General features: G+C 39.6%; 1 pseudogene; it reads right to left on the bottom strand.

Annotated features, from left to right (window-relative positions):
- Positions 1-6454: 6454 nt before the first annotated feature.
- Positions 6455-7583, bottom strand: LOC145493660 (uncharacterized; annotated as a pseudogene).
- Between the last annotated feature and the right edge of the window lie 9544 nt (positions 7584-17127).

Here is a 17127-nt window from a genome sequence, read left to right as displayed (position 1 = left end):
TCGCAGGACATTAAAAAGTGTGAGGTCATATGTGAATATGAAGAAGTGCTGACTTTGGAAGAAGTTAAGAGGCATGAGGAGATCTACCAAGAGGAAATGAAAGTTTGTGCCCTCATGGTTTTCGAGAGTGCAGGTCACCAGATTGCATGAGTGCTATTATAAGGGTGTACATAAGCGTGTTTTGAGATTTGTTTTATAATTTACTATGTATACTATACTGAAAATTCAGGGGCAAATTGGAAAATTAACGCAGTTTGGTTTAGAAATGAAGTGAAATGAAATTTGAACATATCAATTTATTCAGTGGCGACTCTGTGGGATAAACAAAGACGCTTTTTTTACAATCAAGATAATAAGATATATAGTACGTTAGATCTTAAATAGACCACTTTGAACAGAAAACTACAAGATTGGTGAAAGAGCTTACGACACAAAAAGAATTTCTAAGTCTACGTACAGCATTTACATGACACACTGTAAATGAGGACTCAAGATGCAAGCTAATAAGGAGTTATTTTTCCGTTTTTACTCACCGATCACGCTCTTATTTTCAAGTGTTCTTATTGTTGTCCAGCTGTACTCATTAGAAGCAGTTGTATGAGTAACACGTAAAAGAAGTACAGACATCTCACATTGTTCAATTTGTATTGTGGAGAACAATTAAACAGATTTTTGTAGCCCTTAACCGTGCGCGTAAAACAGTGCAAAGTCATCGTTTAAGGAAAGAAAACGTTGCATAAATCTTTTATGAAGCATTATAGTATTTAGTGCGATACCGTAAACTTCCGAAAGTAATGATCGACACTACTTTCGGAATTAGCAGTCTTTGGAGCTTGTTACTTTCGAGGGATCGTTACTTTCGGGGAGAAAAAATGTTATAAGAAGTTGGCAGGACTGAGATCTTTTTACGAAATAAAAGACGGAAATTCGTTAAAAAAGTACTCAAAATATGAGACAATTCTTCGTTCTAGCTTAAATCCATGTTGCTGCCACATGGCTGGGTTCTTCATGCGTAGACTGTTACAGTGATTCGTCAGGAAAGCTACTGTTTCTACTTCATCACGCACTGCTATGTCAGTTTGTAGTATCATATCTCAATGCGATGGTCGAATTTTCAATATAAAATTGAAGAAACTTTCCTTCTTATACGCTCCTGCTTAAAATGAAATTAATTTGAATCAAAGTTTGTGATAGTACGTTCCTGTTGCTTGATGAAATTCTACGGATTTTGTTTTAACATGATTTTTTTGATTTTGACCATAACCCTAAGTGGGTATAGGGCCAGTTGTTTTAACATGATGCAACATTAACTGATGAAGCACAAGTGACATTTTACAGCGCTTCCCAGCATAAGCGATATATTTCCTTGTTCTAGAGTGTCATAAAACAAGAGGCACTTGAAAACGCTGGCACTTGGTACGTTTAAGTCCTAATTTGCATCTTTGCTTGCCCTTCATGCTAAGTGTTCGTCAAAAGAGCTACAAGTCTTGTAAACATAAATTTATAAAGCGATACTACACTCTAAAAAGGGCTCACTGAATAAGATACATATCTGTTGGGAGGCTTGTTAGGTACGGATATATGTATGTACATGTGCGTCAGTGCTATGTTGTTGAAACCTGTATCAAACAATGAAATGTTTTCTGTTCCTCATTTTATAAAGAGTAGTGCGAAACACTGTGTAATGTTCTCTTTTTTGTATTTATATTTAGGATTGATCCATATAGAGGCAATGCAAGGGGGGAATTACCGTGGGGTGCAACATTGAATCACTTGAGAAAAAACACTAAGGTAAGGCCCTTCATCGCCAACAAAAACTCAAGAAATCCAAGGGTTTTTCTTGTCGCCCTCCACGACATCCCAGAAACAGTGGAGTTCCTGTGGGACTACAATGACAAAGAGTGGGCGTTGTATTCCAATAGCCAGACCCTTCCCGATGGCCAGTAACTTCAGTTCTAGTGGCACAAATACATGTATAAAAAAGTATTGTGTATTTATTCAAGTTTGTGGATAAAGTGAACATCCTCGGTAGAAAAAGTACAATAAAAGTTATTAACTTTCATCATCTGAAGAGTCTTCTTCACAAGCTAGTGAGGCATAAAAAGCTTGTGCACGTTCAGATAAATATTTTCGCACTAACCTTAAAGTCTTTTTTCACTTGATTATTGACAGGCCTCTGTTCATGTCTTGCAGGTACGAGTACCTTGGAATTCAATTTCGTCATTTGATTTTTTTTTGGAGAATGAAACCATTCTTGGCTTCTCTTTAGTGTCAATACTAAACCGTATAAGCACAGTCTCAGGATGGTGAACAAGTTCCAATTTCCCCTCAAAATCTGCGACTTCTCCATAACTAAAATTTAGCCAAGCTAACCTTCTAACTTCAAATTTCCCCTTATCTAGATCCTCACTCCTGGATATATACTACATCCTAAGCCAGGATTTATAGTCCTTGATCATGTTTAAAGTTACCCAGTGTACTTTGATATTTTTTAAAGGACTGTTCTTCAGCAAAGTTGCTCATTCTTGTGGTAACTCAACCCTCTCTACTGTGTCAAAAAACTTCTGAATACAGCCAAATCGCCTGTCGCATATCAAGTACGAATGTCTCTCTAAAAGAAACTTGAGATCTATTCTCAGAAACTGTCTCTTTTTCACCAGGTAATCGAGGTAAAAAAACAAGAAGCATTCTTTAAATTGGCCCGGAGAGTTATCACACCAGATTGTTAGCTGATAAAATCTGCCATATTTTGTTTCCATTTTTTTCAAGTAAAGTGTTCAACAAAGATATTTGTTGAGGTCAGACTATGCACCTTTACCCGAGAGAAAATTGATTTACCTAGGGAAAATTTACCTGAGGTTACCCGAGGTAAATTTATCTCGGGTTTCATTTTCCCCAGGTGAAAAGGTCACACTGAGGAAAATCACATCTGGGTATTTACTAGGGATTGACAAGATCAAATTTCATGTCGCATAAACAAATTTTTGGCACGCAAATCGAAAACAACATGTCAGATAATCACACAGATCAAAGAGAAATGGTTCTCCTCTTTTCATTACTTTCTTTACGGTGTTGCAACAAGCAAGGCGATCATGAGTGATTTTTCTTCAGCGACTGATTGCTTGATGGGCCCAAAGACAACAAGCTGCGTTACTCTGTGCATTTACTGCTTTTGCTTTGCAGGAATGTCAGCCTCGGTGTATCATGTGGGTTCTTCCAAAGCCTCAGTACTGGTTCGAAAACTTGCTCAATTCAAATGCTTTGAACATGTGGTGGAAAGAAAACTTTCCGGTTAAGGGAAAAATTCCATTTTATTTGCACAGCTGTTGCTCCTGTTATCCAGCGACAAGATACTATACTTCGAGCAGCCACATCGGTTGAAACTAGAATAGCGATAGGCTTATGGAGGTTAGCTACCAGGGACAGTTATCGTTCTTGTGGTCTTATGCTTGGAATTGCGAAGTCTACTGCTGTTGGAGTATGCAAGGACTTTATTCAAGCACTCTGCCAGCTTAAAGACCACTTTATTAAATTTCCAACCTGCCCTGCTCAAGTGAGGGAAAAAATACAAGGTTCTTAGAGAAAAGTCAACTTTTCGCAATGTTGTCGGCACGATCGATGGAACACACATACCAATAAGAGCTCCAAAAGAAAATCATGAAGATTACTTTAAATCATAAACACTATTACAGTTTCATTGTTCAGGGGATTGTTGATGCCTCTGGTGCCTATTTATCCATCTCGACAGGCTTTCCTGGTAGCATGCATGATATGCGTGTATTGCGACTAAGTAATTTTTGCTCATTAGCAGAAGAGAAGGGAATCTTAACCATGCCATGCATGGATATAAATGGAACACAGTGTCGGGGACTGGGGCACATATTACAAAATCGTGAAACTTGATCACTTTAATTAGAGGAGTTTGCACAACAATTTAGGTGTCAGTCCAGATCGATATAGCTTCGAGTTAAGACACTGTGAAACCTTTGCGAACTTGTGACCATTAGAGCTTTCAGAAAATCAACCTTGTGACTTGGCTTGGATACTACTCCAGCGGCTGGAGAATTCCAGCAAATGTGGCGACCATGACAGGAAGATTGAGTATAATTTACATCCTCAATTTGCCTTGTGCTTTTCGTTTGCGTCTAAACAAACACGAAGCCAACACCTGAACCTTGAAACATGGCAAACGCTGAATCTACACTTGAAATGAAATTAAAGCAACTCAAAAGGACCGAAGATAAAGCCAGCAATGTTCTTAAACTGAGGCGGGAAGCAATCTGCGATATCAAGACACCTGACAAACATAAAGTTATTACTAACAGAAGTGGATAATGCGCGAAGAGCGTTTGAAGCGGAGAAGATAACAGCAAAGGTTAGCATGAAGAAATCAGCGCGTGGAATGATGGAATTATGGTAAAAATAGAAGTAGCTGATGGTCATATTGAAAACCTCAAAGAATGGTTGGCGAGACGGAAAATGGAAGTAGAAAATCAAGAGCGAGAAGAGAAGATGCAGTTTGAAATAAAACTTCACGAGACAAAGCTTAAATTACAAGATCTTCAGCTCAAAATCGGAAACCTAAACCAGTCTGCAGAAACGCCGGTCAGCCAAGCAAAACTACCTAAGCTTGTAATAACCAAGTTAAACGGAACATATGCCGACTGGCCAAGATTCTGGGGTCAATATTCCGAATCCATCAACAAGTCAAATGTGCCGTCTGCGACTAAATTCACGTACCTGCATGAATTACTGGATGCCAGAGTAAGGAAGACAGTCAAAGCATTGCCACAAACAGCAGGTTACAACAGAGCCCTATCAACTCTTAAAGATCGATTTGGAAAGGAGAACGAAATTGTGAAGGCCTGCGTAAAGGAGATTCTTGACCTGCCTTACATGCCTACTGGAAACCCGAAGAGAATTCACAAATTCTACGAAAAGCTTTCCTACAGCATGCAATCCCTGGAAACACTCAAATCGCTTCATGAAGTAAATGGTATGGTTTCCTTGACGCTCAAGAAACTTCCAACAATCAGAGGAGACCTCGTACGAAACGATCCTAACTGTGAAAACTGGGATTTCGTCAAATTTACCGAAGCACTTCACCAATGGACGCACCAAAACCCGATGGTTTATTTCAAAACGGAAGATCCACTGCCACACAGGAATTTGAAACAAAACAGCATATTTCAAACTCAGCAGAAAAGGGTACGCAAGTGTGTTTACTGTCAAGCAGATAACCACAAATCATCAGAATGTGGCAAAATCACCTCACCAGCAGATTACAAAGAATTTCTGGCCACAAAGAAGCTTTGTTTTAATTGTACTGGCCCTCACAAATCATCGGAATGCAAAAGTACCACAACATGTCAAATCTGTGGTAAACGGCATCATACTTCAATCTGCCGTTTGTCAAAGGAAGTGAAAACTGAAGGAGTGGTGACAGCTCATCAACCTGAAAACAAAGAAGTTGTCTATCCTATTGTTCTCATAGAAATTGACGGGATAAAAACACATGCTTTACTTGACACCAGACTGAAAGCTCTTATGCCTCGACTAAACTTATCAATCTTCTCAACAAAAATACAGCCACTTCAAAGGAGTCAAGATTGAAGACAATGATACAAGACCTCAAATTCCCATTCACGTAGTGTTAGGCCCAAGTGAGTATGCCACAATCAAGACAAGTACCGTGCAAAGAGTGGGAAAACCTGGACAACCTGTTGCTGAGAAAACACTCCTCGGATGGACTTTAATGTCACCTGGAAGAGAAGATGTCAGTCCTATGCTTCTAACGCAATCAGCTTTAACAGATTATGAGCAACTCTGTGCCTTGGATGTGCTTGGCCTGGCCGACACTCATGAGAACGACCAACAAGCTGTCTACGAAGAGTTCAAAGAACAGCTGGAGAGAAACCCAGCCGGCTGGTACGAAACAAAGCTGCCATGGAAGGGAAACCACCTTACACTACCGACAAACGAAGCTGGAAGTAAGAGAAGGCTGGATCAACTAATCCGCAAACTGGAGCGAAACGGTCAATATGAAGAGTATGACAGCATAATCCAAAATCAACTACAAGAGGGAATTGTCGAACCAGCACCTGAGACTCCAACTGGAAAAGAGTTCTATATCCCGCAGAAAGGGGTAACTCGTAAATGAAGCAAAACCCAGCGACAAAAATACAGGGCTGCGTTTTTCTATTACATTGAAGACCACATGCAAAAATTCAAGCCCTTTTGCGAAAATTTTTTTTTCACCCAAATCGTCACTTAGCATGGTTTAGCACTCACCCCTTCAATTGTTTATTAAACTAACAACTTGCAGCTATAAGCTGAATTACTGGTGTTATATACTGCATGTTTAAAAAATTCAAACTATAAAAATTCCTAACTATACATAAAAAAATTATATGATAATAAAATACATCAAACTAGTATAAAATTCTATTTACAATTATTGTTTATTTGCATAGTGCATTATGAAAGTATTTCTAAACCTCTTTGTTTTTACATTCAGGATTAAGAAGATATGCTTAGTCCTGAAATTATATCTCTCACTGTCATTGTGTGCAGGCAGCAGGCCAGCTAGTTTGTGCTGGTCATTACTCTCTACAATTTGTTTAAACAGAATGCGACATAATTCCTCACGTCTATGAAAGAGTGTTTTTAAGCCCGCATCTTCCAGGGCCTTGCAATACAAAACCTCTAGGAATAGGATCCTTAAGACTCTTTTCTGAACCCTCTCTATTTGATAGGACCAATAGGCTGGCAAGCTAGAGTGGAAAGCCTGGCATGCATATTCTAGAACGGAACATATGCATGCACAATAAAATTGAATTAGAGACATGTGGTCTATGCCAGCGCGCTTGAGTTGTTTGAGCAAGTAAATTCATCGCGACGCTTTCGTAGTAATATTATCGACATGATCGTTCCTTTTAAGGTCATTCCTTACGGTGACGCCTAATATCTTAGCTGATTTCACAATTTCAAAAGCATTACCATTAGCCTCAAGAGAAACAGTGTCAAAGCTACTTTCCCTTCCAAAGTCTATTCTGAGTTCCTTGCACTTAAGTGAGTTCAGTTTGAATCTGTTGTCGTTAGACCATCGAAGGACATCATGTACTATCTTGGAGCATTGAAGCACCAAACTTGGGGACAGTTTCCGAGACTGTGGTGTCGTCTGCAAATTTCCACATGGAGGAGAGGGTGTTGCTTGTTGTGAGGTCGTTGATCATAACCAAAAAGAGCCATGGGCCAATCCGGGTTCCCTGTGGAATTCCAGCTGGGACTGGTTTGAAATCCGAGAAGCAATCAAAATTTAGCTTGACACGATATCTGTTTTGTAAAAAGTACGCCACCCAGTTGACAACGGTGGGTTTTACTCCTAGGCTATAGAGCTTGGCGATCAGTAAATTGTGGTCTACAAGATCAAAGGCTTTCTTGTAGTCCAGGAGTGCTGCTCTAACATGGGCGCCAGTCCTGTCTGTGGCTTTGAACCAGTGATGCAGCATGGAGATGAGTGCGAATGTCGTGCTTGAATCTGGAATAAAACCAAACTGGTTAGGGTCCATACACTCGAGCATCAAGGGTTTGAGTTCTCAGTCGATGACAACCACCTCCGCGACTTTGGACAATGTAGATGTTAAAGATATGGGTCTCAGGTGTTCTTCAATAGATGCACCCTTGGGGACAGGTGGAACATCCGCTAGCTTCCATATGCGTGAGACTTTAAATTCTTGGAATGATTGTTTTATCACCTCTTTTAAAGCTGGAGCTAGTATATCAGAAAACTCTTTCAGCACCCAGTTTGGCAGGTTGTCAGACCCCCCTGCTCTAGACGCACTAATATTGCTTAGGCGTGCTGCAACAGAGTCAACTGCCACTGAAATAAGCTTGTCATCTTCGCATAAAACCATGATGTCATTGGATAGCGGATTTTACTCTTGCATAACACTGACAAAAGCCTCGTTGATTTTATCAGCGAGGTCTCGGTCAGTGCAGTCTGTTTGGATTCTTAAAATGGACCTTATGTTTTTCTGCGCACTACCACTATTTCCACAGAGCTGTTTAACTTCATGCCACCAATCGCAAGGGCACGTGTCCTTTTAAGTCAGACACATTGTTGTCATAATAAATCGCCTGACACCTTTTCCTTTTAGGCTCTAATTTCACAACTGCTTAAGTTGTCTGTATAACTGGGATGATCAATCATGTCTTCAAATCTTTCTCTGCAGTTCAAATATATAACCTCTCATATATTCACTTGCAGTTATGAAGCAATGTCAAAATTTAAAATCAAAGGACAAGGCTATCGCTGTTGAAGGTGTCAAGGAGTTAGTTGGCAAACAATGAAGTGACACACAAAAGGATGACAGGATCTCAAAATGGAGGTGGTTACTCACATGACAAGGAGCACTTTGCAACACAAGATGCAATCAAGACAATTTCACACCATTGACAACATTTTCTGTTAACAGAGTAGCAGGAAAGAAGAATCCTAATCAGCAGACCAGACAACGCAAGAAGTCGCCTGATGTAGGAAAATCAATGGCATCATGCAAGAACACACTCAGTGATGCTCTGGCCAACACTAGAACTACACAACAATACTCAGCTGTTGCCACATTAGATTTGTGCTTGGCCCTAGGGAAAAGCAGACCTCTAAAGCACTATTTATGTCTGACAACATCTACACCCTTCCAGTTAGTCAAAATCAGCGGGAATGTTTTCAAATGTGCAAGCTGTGGAGGAGATTTGAAGGATGACCCTGATTAGTACACCTCCCCAGTAAAAATATTTTGTGATCACAGCATGATCACAAATCACGCCATGATCACTTACTGTGATCACAAAAGAGGAAGGTGTGATGAATGCGTGATTGAAGCAATCATGCCCGTGATCACTCCATTGATCATGATTTTTCCACAGTGAAAGCATGATCACATATCACGGTGTGATAGATGGGGCTTCTAATCAACCCAAGAGGGAGCAAAACGGAAAGCTGTGACAGCATTTTTCACTCAGGCATTATTGAAATTTGGTGAACAGAACTGTACCTAGTGAACGATATAGACAACAATCTTAAGACCAATTTACAGGTTCTGATTTACATGTATTGGTCTAAGTGGCTGAAAAATGGCTTACTTTGTTGCCAATTTACAAGTTACCATTTAAGTCGCCCAGTTTCATTTTGGTACGGTAAGGGGACAAAAAATTGGCCTGATTTTAAGAATCTGTAACATTCCCATAAAGGTAGTAAAAGAAAATAGCAAAGTTAACTTCCCTCTTTTACCTCATCCCCTCTTCCCTCTTTTAGCTCCTATTGAAAAACACACGTGCACACAGGGAAGTGAGAATTTCTCTCAAACCTCTTCAATCTCAACGGCTTCGTCTTCCTCCATGACCTTGTTATCTGCTACTATTAAGCCATATGGGTTGACTCTTCTTTCGCCTAGCTTTCTCTCCTCCAGAGAATTTGCTAATAGAGTGACAAACTCATACCATGCTCTGATGACCAAGAAGTGCATGAAATATTCAAGCTTTGGACACCATCAAACAATGATGCCTCATCCTAGTGTTTATCAAAACAAAAACAGACGTGCGCAAAGCATATTGGTCTGTCATGGATCTTTAACTGTCAGGGAAAGAATGTGATAAAAATATGTTCTGATTAGATGACATGCGAGGCAAAGGAAATTGCATCCATTATTTGTGCCTACTCAGTAGTTCTTCCATTCTAAGGATGCTATATCAAGGGGGCCTCACATTGCGCTAGAAAGAAAGGTTACAGAAGAAAACAGCACTACTCGTGTTCGGTGGAATGTTGTGAATCAATACGGCGAACTAGCCAGAGGCCTAGTTTAACGAAACAACCTCAAGCAAGGAACAAAAAAGGAATGTGGTGAATTCATTGACCACCTTAAGAAGTCACGCAAAAAGGTTGTCATCAGCAATAAATCAGAAGGGAGCCAAAAGAAACTTGAGAAACTTGCTGACTATGACTTTGAAGATCTTACGGAGAAGCCAACAACAAAAAAAACATGACCTGTGGTGCTGGCCGAAAGTTCATTCAAAAATGTTACTCCAGAAGATCTTCAAATGGTGAACTCAAATTCAGGGTCATTTGACCCTGAGGTTGACAAAAAAGTCGTTCTTGCCAAATGGAAACAGAAGGCACTTTCCTCAAGGGCGGTGAAGAAGAAGAAAACTGCCAACGGTTTTTCACGCCAAAACCGAGAGTCAGACAAACCACTCCAACAAATTATAATGTTAAGTACTGAAATTACGTTGTTTCCTAGAGGAATTTATGTTAAGTGTCAGGCGTTCGCGCGGCAAAGGACTGGTAGATGTTATATGACATAAGCAAAAAAACATGTGCTAGAGAATCGAGTGAGAAAAAGTTGTGAAGAGATAATCTTATGTTCAGTTGCCAAAGAATACACATGGAAAACCTAAAACTGTGTGGATATTCTATGTAACATTTCTGGGGGCCTGTCCGAGAGGATTTTTCAACGGAACTGTATTAGTCCTGCTGTTAAGGGACAAAATTGTTCGCTTTTTGATAAAAGCATCAAACTTGGCAGGGTTACTAACCTCTATAAGACAAATATTTCCTGATATGGAGCCATGCCAAATTTTCTTCCAGAACCATGGAATGTGCATGTCAAAAATATGGCATACAAGGCCCTTACATGGAAACAAGGCTGATGCAAAATACCAATTTTTTTGCCTTCTGGGACTACTATGCCTAGTGTCTTACTTTTTTAATGCAACAACAAATTAACCATTGCCTTGAGTCTTAAATTATGTCACGTGACCATTATGTTCAATTACCAGCAAAGCAATACGCACTGATGAAACCATTACCATTTTTAGAACTACCAAAGAAATCATTCAAAATCAGAATTAAAAACGGTTTGCAGGATCATTTCTAAATTAAAATGCCAGTAGCAGTAGTAAAAAAAACAACAACAAACAACCAACAATAAAACAAACAAACAAAAAAAATTAATTCACATACTTTTCCCACTTTTCTTTTTATTCTATTCACTTTTTTTATTCACTTTTTATTCACTTTTATTTTATTCACTATTTTTCTCTATTTATCATAGTAATAATAATAGTAATAAAAGTAATAATAATAATAAATCATTTGTAACTATTGATAGACTGGTCCTCCTAGACTAGCATAGCTATCCGCGGGCCAATCCAACTGTAAAATGTAGGTTTTATCAAGAAATAAAATGATGATGATGAATGATGATTTTTTTACATACCAATTTTATTATTTGCAATGTAGATTCTATTATCTAGACTAGGAAATTCAAACCTTGAATGTATGTTTTTGATGTGCCAAAAACGTAATATTAGAACTATGCATCAAATCGAGGCTGAGATACAGAGTCAATTTAAATAGGTTTGATTGACATGATTTTCTTGAGTTACTTGCTTACTGTGATTGAGACACCTTTTCTATTTCGCGTTTGAAACTTTCAAATATGCCGGAATAGATCAGGTATGTCACAACACTAGCTGAACTTTTTGGTCTGAAGGAAACGTTTTGAAAAAACAGCTTTCATTGGCCATAACATTCCTAAGCCTGCTTTTAAAAACGCTGGCTGAATAAAGGTTCTTTTAGTCGTAATTTCCACCACAACTGCACAAACCGGTACAGTCAAGATTAGCCTTCAAGCATATGTTAATTTTGTAAGAGAACAAGAGTTTCCAATCACTTTGCTGTACTATTTTTCAAAGGAAATGCAGAAAAAATGTAAATAGCATTAAAATGTAAAATACATCAATCATGTCAATTTAGACAATGCAGCCTATGAATTTGTTTAGGTTGCTTTTAAAGTATGTTGTAAACCTAAATGAGAAAACAAGGAAACTTGTAATACGACCTACTGGATGGTATATTTTATGTCTGTAAGAAATGTTATCTTTAATCTTTAATCTTTAATCATTATTTATATACGGTAAAAATTCATTAGGTACAATAAATTCCAATAACATGTCTAAGATCCTAGACCTAAAATTCTAATCCTAATATCATATTAACTTACAACAACATTCTACTTATAAACCTGATTCCATAATTACAGGGTAAACTGTTCCAAAGGCTTGCGCCGCTGTAACTAAAACTATTTTTCATGTAGTTAGTTCTCGGAAAGGGAACAACAAGTTTGTTATTCGAGTCCCTCAGAGCATAATTTGATTCATTTTGTGTTAAAAATTTAGAAGTGAGATATTCGGGAACCAGGCCGTTTAAAGACTTGAAAACCATTAGGGCTTTCGGAATTTGACATTGAAATTGCAAGTCTTTCCAGCTGAGTTTGTGAAACAAGGAATCGACATCAGTTTCAAAGCCCGATGAAGTTATTACTTGTGCAGCACGGTTTTGTAGTTTTTGTAGCCTGTTAGATAATGTTCGTTTTGCCACAATTACCCCAGACCAGGCTGCAGTAATCAAAGTAAGGTTGAGGTAGTGAGTTGCATATGCAGAGTATGGTAGATTGAGGCACAAATGACTTAGGGTGATTCCTTAGTATTGCATTGCGTATCCCTAAGTCATGAGCCCGTGTCCGTGCAAAACATAAGAGATTTCCCTCAAACTAAGCTCGATAGCGAAATAAATGCTCCTTTTCTCTTAAACGAGCACAGTGACCCCCAATTTTTTTTCGAATATTTGCTAAGAACAGTCTAATAAAGAACATATTTGAAGAAGAAAAAAAGTTTGATAGTAGAACATGACTTTCTTTTTGGAAAATAGTTCTGTACTGGGTGTATTCTGGCCAAGGCGAGGACTTCAAGCTAACCACGGAACCGTCCGAAAAAGTGCAATATTCCCACACCAGGCAACTAAAAACGGCTTAAATGAAGAACATATACAGGCAAAAACTAACGATAGATAAATCCGACGTTTCGGCGACATCTTGGCGCCATTGTCAAGGGAAACTAATTAAATATGCGATTTCAAGAGTAACTAAGAGTTCAGAGTTTCTAATTTGCATAAGTTAGACAAAGACTTTAGCGCGAACTGAGTCTGATTGTACATTTAAACACGGTCGTAATTGTTTGATGAGTAACATCAGACTCAGTTCGCGCTAAAGTCTTTGTCTAACTTATGCAAATTAGAAACTCTGAACTCTTAGTTACTCTTGAAATCGCACATTTAATTAGTTTCCCTTGACAATGGCGCCAAGATGTCGCCGAAACGTCGGATTTATCTATTGTTAGTTTTTGCCTGTATATGTTTATCTAAATCATTGTTGATTAAATGAAGAAATACTGCTTATGTGAATAAAAGAAAGCTTTACTTTCAACGTAAAATTTTGTGTCTTTTAAGCAACCAAGACTTAATTCTGGAATGATACCGGTTTCGTCCCATGGCGAGTTTGCCCCCACTGTAAAATCTCTATTTCGAGTTTGCCCCCAAATTTTGTGTTCGTGTTGATGTAGTTGTCATCGAGCTCGTTATTAAACGTTTTCGAAGAACCATTCTAGTCTATGTATGTTTGTCATCTCGCCACCAATGAACTCCTGGTCACCACCAAGCGAAGTTTCCTTGCCACCAGTAATCTAATAAGGCAGTGGATAAAGAACGAGGAATTATCTCTATATGCGACTCGATCTGGTTGGGGGTGAACTCGATCAAGTTGAGTCGATGTAGGGGCAAACTCGGTGGGGGCAAACTCCCCATGGGGTGAAACCGGCAGCTACCTAATTCAATTCTGTATGAAGGTGATTTGAATTTTTAACACGCAACCAGTAAAAACACCCCATTTTAAGAGCCTGCTGACACGTTGACAACCACGGTGACCCCATTTTTTAATTGCAGTTTTTTAATGTTCATATCATGAATGTTAATTATGCCAAGTTGCAAAAAATGTTTGATAGTAGAACAATTTTAAGGGAATTACCTTAACTCAATTTATGGCTCCAATTGCAGACGCGATCTTTTTACACAGTTGGTGTGGGAATGTCACGTTAGATTTTCATTGGCATTTACTCTAACTGATTTCGCAGGGGAAACTTGTTCAACCGGAACGTTATTAGAGGAGAGTTTGAGTGTATCAGATAGAGTACTAAATCTTTGCCTGGAGCCAATCAAGATAAATTCCGTTTTTGTAGCGTTCAAGGTAAGTCTGTTAGACACAAGCCATTTGCTTAGTTTTTCAAGGTCGTGAGATAGACTAGACTGAATCGGATGCAAATCAGAACCAGCATAAGTAATTTGGGTGTCATCAGCATACATTATAGGTGTGCTAAATGATAGACAGTTAGGCAAATCGTTAATATAAATAAGAAATAAAAGAGGACCAAGGATCGTTCCCTGTGGCACACCACATTTAAGAGTGGTGAAGTCAGAGAGACAGCCATTAACGGAGCACCATTGTGTGCGATTAGTCAAACCAATCAAGAGTTTTCCCTTGAATTCCGCACCGAAATTAGTTATATCCTGTTAAGCCAGACTTAAGCAAATCACCTCAATAGCCAACATAGATCCATCCTTTGTCTTGGCCTCGATTTGATGCAAAGCCCCAATATGACATTGTGCATGCCGAAACACAAGTTTCTAAGTTTGAATATCTTATTACTCTATATCGTAATGTTCAAAATAATTACTTCTTTTTATTTGCGAGCGAAAAAAAAAGAAAAAGAAGAGGAGAAAAAAATTATTAATCGTATTACTGCAATATTCGGTATTATTTTATTGTTTATTGAAAGTGATGGTCACGTGACTAATTAGGTGACAAATTTTTCGACTCCCAGATACTTTATAAGTTGCTGTTATATTAAAAAGCAAGAAATCTAGCAAAGTACTCCGGAGAAGGCTTAGAAATAAGCATTTTAACTCAGCCTCGTTCCCATGCAGGGGCCTAATATGTCATTTTTTGACATGCGCGTAGCGTGGTTCTGGGTGTAAATTTGGGATGGCTCCATATCAGAAAATGTTTACCTTACAGAGGTTAGTCATCCTGGGAAGTTTCATGCTTTTGTCACAAAATGAACAATTCTGGTTATTTTTGGCTCTTAACAGCAGGATTATATGGATTTGCCTGTATTGATGCTTGTTTGATCACTTCGTGCGAGGACTCTATGTGGACTGCCGCCATCACATGTTCAAGCACATGGTGAATTGTACTAGAAGATTTTTGGCGAGAAGAATGCGACGGATTGTGGTGTGAGAGGGCGTTTGTTACGGGCAGCTGGTGAAAAAGGTAGTAGAACGCAGTTGCGAGGCTGGTGAAAGGTAGGAACGCAGTTTTATTTGGTAGATTTTGTGGGTTTCTGATCGTGTTGTTTACAAGAGGGCTTAAGCTATGAACAAAATGGCGGAGGAAAAACTGATTCTTCTGGATCGTAAGAATTTGTTGCTGGACTTGAGTGCATTATGTGAATTTGCTCCTAATGCGAAAGTTGAAAAGTCGGCAATAGAGGGCAAGGGAAAATTGAGTGTTATTCGGGCCATCAGACACAAAATTGAGGATTCGTTTGAGAATTTAACTGGCGATGACCAAATGGAGTATGTTGATGAATTAATTGCTCACTTGGGCCCTCTGCCACTCGAGGGAATGGAACATGAGTATGGCCAGGAGGAATTAGAAACCAAAGGTGACCTAAAGCAGCTCCAAAATGAACTGGGTGACTTAGAATCCAAACGGAAGTAAGTTGAAGAGAAACTGGCCGAGATAAAGAAAGAGAAACCAACTGATCCAGTAAAGGGCGAGGGCACAATTAACTTTCCTGTGAAGGGGGTTGAGCAAAGCATATTCCGCTGGGATTTTAAAACCCTAAGAGTGGTGGGTGAACCTGGGCAGAAAGACAAGCTGGGTTATCAGGCGCTGATCTCCCAAATAGAAGCCAGGCTTGTGAAGGGATATTCAGATAAAGAAGTTGTTAGTGCTGTAGTCCGTGCAGTACAGCCAGGTTTACAACTGAGAAGTTATTTAGAGAACATGACTGAGCTCACCCTGCCAAGGCTGCGTAAAATTCTTCGCTCCATTTCCGCGAAAAGAATGCAACAGAACTTTACCAGCAAACATTGCCCAGCAACCCAATAAAGATCCTCAGTCATTTTTGATGAGAGCACTCACCATAAGGCAAAAAGTAGTTAGTGCCTCAAAACAATCTGGCAGTGGGATCAAATATGATGCCTCTTCAGTGCAGAGTCTGTTTCCTCATGCCTTGGGAACAGGTTTGGCTGATGAAACCATTCGTGCAAAAGTAAGACCGCTCACCCAAGACCCTCAAGTTGCAGATGAAGATCTCATAGAAGCCATGAGCCTAGCCATATCTGCAGAGACAGAAAGAAGTAATAAGTTTAGTCTTGCAAGCAAGGAAAAATCTGCTAAGGTGTACACAGTAGAGAGTTCAGCTTATACAAGTACAAAGAAAGAGCAGCCAAAGGAGCAGCAGAAGGATCAGCACATTCTAGCAATCCTGAAAGCTGTGCAAGCAGATCTGGCTTCAGTGCGGTTGAAAGTTGAGACACTCTGTGAAACAGCAATTAACCAGAAAGCAGACTCCATAAGGCCTGCTTGTCCTGGAAATGGAATGACAATGAGAACAAGGTCACCTGGTTGCCAAGAGTGTAGGAGAAGAGAGAAGGCGACTGCTACCCACATTGCTATCTCTGTGGTGGCCCAAACCACATTGCACGCTATTGTCAAACCAAGTATAGAAGTCATCCGGGAAAGGCACCCAGGCTACCCTCGCAGGACAGGGAGTAGCCTTGCCAGAGGGAGAGAAGTCCCACCAGTGTAGTGGTTGCCTGAAATTTGATTGCCATACACAGGTATTAGTGTTCAGCGTGCCAGTCTGTGCGGTACTGTTCTGTGGGTTGCCAGAAGGCTCATCGACCAAAACACATGGTGTTGTGCAAGGCAATCAAGGAACTCTCTGAGAGAGGAGCTCATAAAGGAAAGGGGTTAGGAGATACCCAAGATGAGAATGTGTATGCAAGCCATATCACCCCAAGGCAACAAGAGCATATAGCCAAGCTGGTGGGAAGGAAATGCTCAGTGCAGTGCTACCTAGATGACAAGCCTCTAGAAGTTTTATGGGACACCGGAGCCCGGGTCTCTACTGTGTGTGAAGGTTTTCTGAGGAGCCAGCTATCATCTG

Source organism: Orbicella franksi, chromosome 7, assembly GCF_964199315.1.
Source record: "Orbicella franksi chromosome 7, jaOrbFran1.1, whole genome shotgun sequence".
NCBI classification, from domain to species: Eukaryota; Metazoa; Cnidaria; class Anthozoa; order Scleractinia; family Merulinidae; genus Orbicella; species Orbicella franksi.
Note: the sequence above shows the minus strand (reverse complement) of the source record. Positions and strands in the feature narration are given on the sequence as shown.